The sequence below is a fragment of the Saccostrea cucullata genome, unplaced genomic scaffold, assembly GCF_032062105.1.
Source record: "Saccostrea cucullata isolate Sc308-1 unplaced genomic scaffold, CSIRO_AGI_Scuc_v1 ctg6452, whole genome shotgun sequence".
Classification (NCBI taxonomy): Eukaryota; Metazoa; Mollusca; class Bivalvia; order Ostreida; family Ostreidae; genus Saccostrea; species Saccostrea cuccullata.
In genome coordinates, this window is record NW_026938457.1 from 56,131 (window position 1) to 62,982 (window position 6,852).

At 31.4% G+C, this 6,852-nt stretch overlaps 1 long non-coding RNA gene across 2 annotated transcripts; it reads right to left on the reverse strand.

The window, feature by feature from the left end:
• Positions 1–1,093: 1,093 nt before the first annotated feature.
• LOC134250342 (uncharacterized) lies at positions 1,094–3,670 on the reverse strand. Of its 2 annotated transcripts, none has more exons than XR_009988486.1 (4): positions 3,484–3,670; positions 2,088–2,193; positions 1,323–1,405; positions 1,094–1,246 (listed from the first exon to the last, which is right to left on the reverse strand). It is a non-coding gene; the product is annotated as an uncharacterized LOC134250342 (long non-coding RNA). The 2 variants fall into 2 exon arrangements; XR_009988485.1 differs by lacking the exon at positions 3,484–3,670 and adding an exon at positions 3,218–3,438.
• Between the last annotated feature and the right edge of the window lie 3,182 nt (positions 3,671–6,852).

The following is a 6,852-nucleotide window of genomic DNA, read 5'->3' on the forward strand; positions in this document are numbered from 1 at the left end:
GTCGATAAAATATAAGACAATATACAAAGTTATAAAACAACAAGTGTAGAGCCAGTTACGCTTCCGTCGATATCTATACATGCTGAAGCTTTGTTTCTTTCTTAGGTTGTCTTTGTTTTTACAGACCGACACTTCTTTCTCCTCTTTAAATCCATATCAATGATTTAATCATTCAGAAAATGTTTGTTCAGAAGAATGTGATTCTATAAAGCTGAACAATACACAATTATCCTCATAGGTAACTGCACAAAAAAGAAGAAAAAAATATCAGCGTGGGTTCATTGCACTCTTCAAAGATCAATAGAAATGATTGCTTTTAAATACAAAGATTATTGCATTTAAATGCAAAAAAATATTGCGATTAAACAGAATATTGTTGCGATTAAACGCAAAAATTATTGCGATTTAACGCAAAAATATTATTGCGTTTAATCGGAATAACTATTGCGTTCAATTGCAATAATGTTCGCGTTTAAACGCAAAATATTACATTTAAACACAAAGTACTTTGCGTTTAAACGCAATGATTATTGCGATTAATCGCAATATTTTGCAGTTAAACGCAATTAAAATATTTCTTTCTCTGAACTGGCCTCAACGGGCTTCCGTATTTGTCAATCATAGCTGAATATTTTAGTACTTATCTCAATTGTAAACCAAGCAATTTGAAATACAGTAATTGTTTTGTTCATGACTTAAAAGCATTTAACCAGGGTAAAATTTTTATCTGTGCATCTGTATGTTCTTTAACACACGCGCGGAGAAAGGTCATCCCCTGTTTAGATTGACTTGTAGGCATTTTTGGACAAACACCACCAAATGTTTTCCCATAGACTTCCATACAAACTTTAGCCCCTCTCACTGATACATGTATTGAATTTCGGGCAAATGACCTTTTTGTCGTGAAAGTTCGATGGAAAACAAAAAATGCCAGAAAAAATATACCGTGCCGTTGCACTTTTACTTTCAATTTCCATTTGTTTACAACTAGGTGCGTTTGACACCAAATGAAAATCTCGAACAAAAGTGCATCCCTCCCTTCAAATTTTTACCTGTAACTCCTATATACCTAAAAGAAACCCAAGTCTTGATATGAGATTTTTATCAACTTTATTTCACTTGTCAAATACATAACAAGTCTTTTCTCTTATTGACCAATCACGCGCCAGCTAGCATTTTCTCCTCCGCACAACTTTGGGTGTCCAAAATGTCTGCGCCCATGTATTTGTTTATGTAGGGGTTTTTCCTATAGAGTAAAAGAAACATTTATAAAAAGTGGTCAATCTAGTAAATTTAGAACACATATCCATTGCTTATCTCACCTCTTGAATATTGGGACTGACAGTCTTAGCTTAAGTACACCATTGGCTGTTACATTTCACACCCCAGTCAATCAGACCAACATCTGTGAAACAGAAAAGATGTCTATAAATTGAAGCATTTTTCTATTTTTCTTCCAAACTTTTAAAATAAAATGATTAATGTAGCATATGTTTTGCTTGTTTTTCTTATTATCTCTAATAATTTCTCAAGGTAGATCATGTTAATCATTCAGGGTAGCAGGTACCCGTTATTAATGAAAAATGAAGAAAATCAGCAGGTTTTTGTAAGAAAAAGCTGGGTTATGGAAAGAGTGAAAACTAATGTAGATAAAATGATCAATTGAAAGAAAGAGAATTATATCTAGTTCAAATGTACATAAGATTAACACAAATTCTATCAGCAGTGGGTTGCTGGCATCAGAGAATCAAATACATCCCCACTGAAAATTTTGTAATTTTGAAGGGGGGTGACCTACATTTTAGCCAATTTTCATGAACATTTCATGTAATTGATGTTAAATATGTATATTCTCATAAAAGGCAAATATATTTATTTGCATATCATTTCTTATTATTGACATAATTAATAAATTGATTAAATGCCAAGGGCAGATAAATCATTGTCTGACTGAATACAGTGCTCAATTGTACGCAAAGTGTTTAAATAACTGCAGTTCTGAGGAAATGTATTTTCTGATAATCTATAAAAAGTTCTAAATAACTTAAATATTAAGAGATTAACTAGATTTTCTAAGAAAACCATACCTTGGAACTCTTAATGAAAGCAAAGGGATCATCCCAAGAGTGTCCATGTGTTGTTCATTGTAAGAGGGTAGGGTTCCTTAATCTCTTCCTTCTTGATAATGCATTGCTGAAATACATTTTATTTTATTAAAACATACTGATAAATGCATCTAGTAGCTTACATAATAATGTTTTAGTATTTACACCATCTTTTGAATTTTTTTTAAGCATTTGTGATGTAATACCTTTAAAATAATCATGTTAAAATAGAATTAACTCAGATAATTATTTTAAAAAATATCAAAGAAATTGAAAAAAATAACTGCAGATAAACATGGCTCTTGTTATTCAAATAAACCAAATTTAAACAAAATTCCTTCATTTTTGTTCATGATTAGAGCACAAAATTACCCCCCCCCTTTCAGTAGAATATCAAGGTTGGATATGGTAAGGAGGAGGGATATTCAGACACCTTTTTCATAATTTTTTCAGTTATAATTTTGCATATTTATTGCATTTTCAATGTATTTTCTGCAAAAATATATTGTACTGTAATTTCAATTAAATTTCCTACAAGTAATCTCTAAGTTTCACCAAAAGTATAACTTTTATTTCAAGCCAGCATTGATTACATGACTGACACTGGCTTTTCTGCTGGATTATGTCCCTTATGTAAAAACAAAGTAACCTAATTAGTTAACAGCAGTCAAATTTTGTTATAAATTATTCAATCAACTCTGATTAACACAAATTCGAAAGAGGATTACTCAATCTGTTCCAATGTCTGCACTCATAAAATACATGGATTTAAATGAATTTCTCAAACTGCAAGGGGGATATTCATATGTTTTGTGTATTGATGATGCCCATAAATATTAATATTGTATTATTTACAATATTCACAGTAAATTTCGGTATAAATATTTATTTAAAATTATTTACATGAACATTTATTGAAAATATGAGAGCTAGGACAAAAATTTTGGCATTTTTTCACTATGTGCAGTCCCCATTGTGAGCCTCAATTTACCCAAACCCTCTATTTTTTAAACAAATAGTCAAAACTAATTAAAATATAATCCCAATGCCAAAAAAATAGGAACTGGTTGATTTTTTGGCTGTAATCAATTTTTATCCATGAAACCATATACCTATTCTATAGGACAAACACCACCAAATGTTTTCCCATAGACTTCCATACAAACTTTAGCCCCTCTCACTGATACATGTATTGAATTTCGGGCAAATCACCTTTTTGTCGTGAAAGTTCGAGATATTGGAAAACAAAAAATGCCAGAAAAAATATACCGTGCCGTTGCACTTTTACTTTCAATTTCCATTTGTTTACAACTAGGTGCGTTTGACACCAAATGAAAATTTGAAGAAACAAAAGTTATCCCTCCCTTCAAATTTTTACCTGTAACTCCTATATAACTCAAAGAAACCCAAGTCTTGATATGAGATTTTTATCAACTTTATTTCACTTGTCAAATACATAACAAGTCTTTTCTCTTATTGACCAATCACGCGCCAGCTAGCATTTTCTCCTCCACACAACTTTGGGTGTCCAAAATGTCTGCGCCCATGTATTTGTTTATGTAGGGGTTTTTCCATTTTTTTTTAAGCGGGGAGAGGGGATGAATTTATGTGACCGTTATTTAAATAAACTTGGAAAACAGATCTTTATTCAAATTCCAATTTTGAGATCTTTTTGAATATCTCACTCCGACTACAAAGTATGTACATATTAAGCCATGTGACTGTTTGATAATTATGTAGAACAGAAAGTCTTTCGAGATTTAGTATCCCTGTCTTACAGTCTAATTTGTTTTTTTATAAAAAATAGTGTCTTGTAGGAATATTTGGGAGAAAGTTTAAAAAGGTAGGGAAGGGATAATTTAAACCTGGTTGAATATGGATAATTTTTATCAACTCTTTTGCACATTGAACAAGAAAAATAAATCTAACGCCCAAATTGAAATTGAATAAACGTGAATTTTTCATCTCAGGAATGGAAACATTGGGGTCTTTCTCAAATACCCTCTCAGGTATAATCTTGACAAAAAAATATTTACACAAATGGATTAAAAAAGAATTGTTAATTTTATGTATGGAATCCTCATAGGCGGTTTGGTGTCCCTTCCTATACCCTTTGACTATTAATCATCTTACATGTCAAGGAATATAATTAAGAAATGAATGTAATATTTTTTCCTTTGATGCGCGTAGCGCATTGATGAAAAAGTTTTCCGTCCATTTTTTTTCTTTGATACATCGATCAAAGGAAAAATATTACATTCATTTCTTATCATTTAATGATTTTATGCTTATAAAATGAAACTTTCTTTCACTTTTCTATTAAATTTATTCATCATAAATAGTTCGCACGAATACATCATAACAATGTTAACGTTGCTGAAATTCAAAATGGCTCTAACGAAGAAACGTTTTCAAACGTTCTCATCTGAATTTCAAACCGTATGGCAAGTCAAACGTTGCAATATTTGATCTTTTCCATTTGTATTGTAAAATTTTCCATCTGTATTGTATAATTTTTATTTGTATTGTATAATTTTCCATTTGATTGTATTGTATCATTTTTATTTGTATTCTATAATTATCATTTGTTTTGTATAATTTTTCATTTGTATTGTATAATTTTTATTTGTATTCTATAATTTTCCATTTGTATTCTATAATTTTCCATTTGTATTGTATCATTTTTATTTGTATTCTATAATTTTTCATTTGGATTGTATATTTTTTCATTTGCATTGTATAATTTTTCATTTATATTGTAGAAAAATCATTTGTATTGTATGATTTTTTATTTGTATCCTATATTTTCCATTTCTATTGTATAACTTTTTATTTGCATTGTATCCGAGGGATTGTTTATTTTGGTTTGTTATGAAGCCCCCCCCCCCACCCGGTTCCGACGCCCATGAGAGTGCCTGTTTACCTTTTTTGGTTGGTTTAGCCCCCCCTCTTTCGATTACCCCCCCCCCCCTCCACTTTCAATTTGCTTCCGACGCCCATGCTGTGATCTGTTTTGGTTTCCGTCTCAGGGAAACAAAAAAAGATCACAGTATCGGCGTCGGAAGCAAATTGAAAGTGGGGGGAGGGGGGCTAATCCAAAGTGGGGTTGGGTGGGGGCGGGCGGGCGGGCTAAACCAACCAAAAAAAGGTAAATCCCAATTTTCAATGCCTATATAATGTCTACTTTTGCAAAAAAAGTGGGGGGGGTGGCTAAGCTCCCCCAGGTTTATAACTGTTGTGGCATAAAAGAAGCGTGGATTTACATACATGTAGTAAATCTTAGGGTTGTAGGTTTGGGCCACTCTATGGGTAATCCCTTTCAATGTTTAACTTTGTTTTCCTATTGTAAAACCAACGTCCGACGCCTATGCGACAGAGTGCAGATACATCGGCCGTTATAATTGATAGCCAGTGAGCGCGACCCTTTACATTACTGGTCACATGTCTGTATATCGAGGATCAGACAGGCAAGCCAGTCTATGCTCAGACTGGATAACACGTGTAAACTTCCCGGAACTTATATCTCGGGTATTAGGCTACCAAATCCGACATATGATTAGATTAAACCAATGAAATCCTTCGTAACAAACTAAAATAAATAATCCCTTGGATACAATGCAAATGAAAAATTATACAATACAAATGGAAAATATAGATTACAAATAAAAAAAAATTATACAATACAAATGATTTTTTTACAATATAAGTGAAAAATACACAATGCTATTGAAAAATTATACAATGCAAATGGAAAATTATATAATACAAATGGAAAATTATACAATGCAAACGAAAATTATACAGTACAAATGAAAAATTCTACAAAACAAATGGAAAATTATAGAATACAAGTAAAAATTATACAATAGAAATGGAAAACTTTGCAATACAAATGGAAAAGATCGAATTTTGCAACGTTTGACTTGCCATACAAAACCGAACATAAAAATACGTTTCACAACCTGTCAATGCTGTAAGACCTGAAAAAGTCTGCTGCCGACTGGTTAAGATTTATAAGAATTCCGTCCTCATTTTTGCAGTGTCGTTTTTCTCGATCATTCGTTTCCCAAGTTTAAACAGATTAACGGTTTTCCCCGCTTTCGTACATAAAACATTTCCTCAGAGCTCCATTGTTCATACCAGATATCTCAAAGTCAAACATTAAACAAAAGTTTTCCGATTTCTTTCCTTCTTTCCCAAAACTGTATTGTTGTTATGAAGACGATTTGATTTGTTTAGTAAAGGGGGATAATTCAAAAAGAAGAAACGAAAGTAGAAAATACTAGTAAGTCAGGAACGTAACGGACAGGTTCCGAAATTAAGGGAAATATTTATTAAAGTAATAGTATTTAATTATTCATTCAAAAGGTAATCCTGAAGCGGGGATATACATGTAAAAACTGCCAAAGTAGTTCCGGCTGCTTAGTGCAAGCGAACTCTAGATTCTATTGATGCAGTTATCAAAAGAATTTTTTATCCAATCAGAATCAAGTATTTTATAGAAATTAAATGATTTCACAATTAATTCTATTTTGATCATTCATGTACCACAGAATCAAACTTGTTTATTGTGTATATAATTATAAATAACTTTAAATCAAGTTATAATAGATCCTTATTTAAAAAAAAAAATTAAAGACTGTACACAGTATTTATTTGAAATATTTGGTCATAAAGAAATAATATCAGTTGCAGTTCAATTATTTCATTCATTCATTTATTGTTTCGTATCAATTATTTTTAGAAG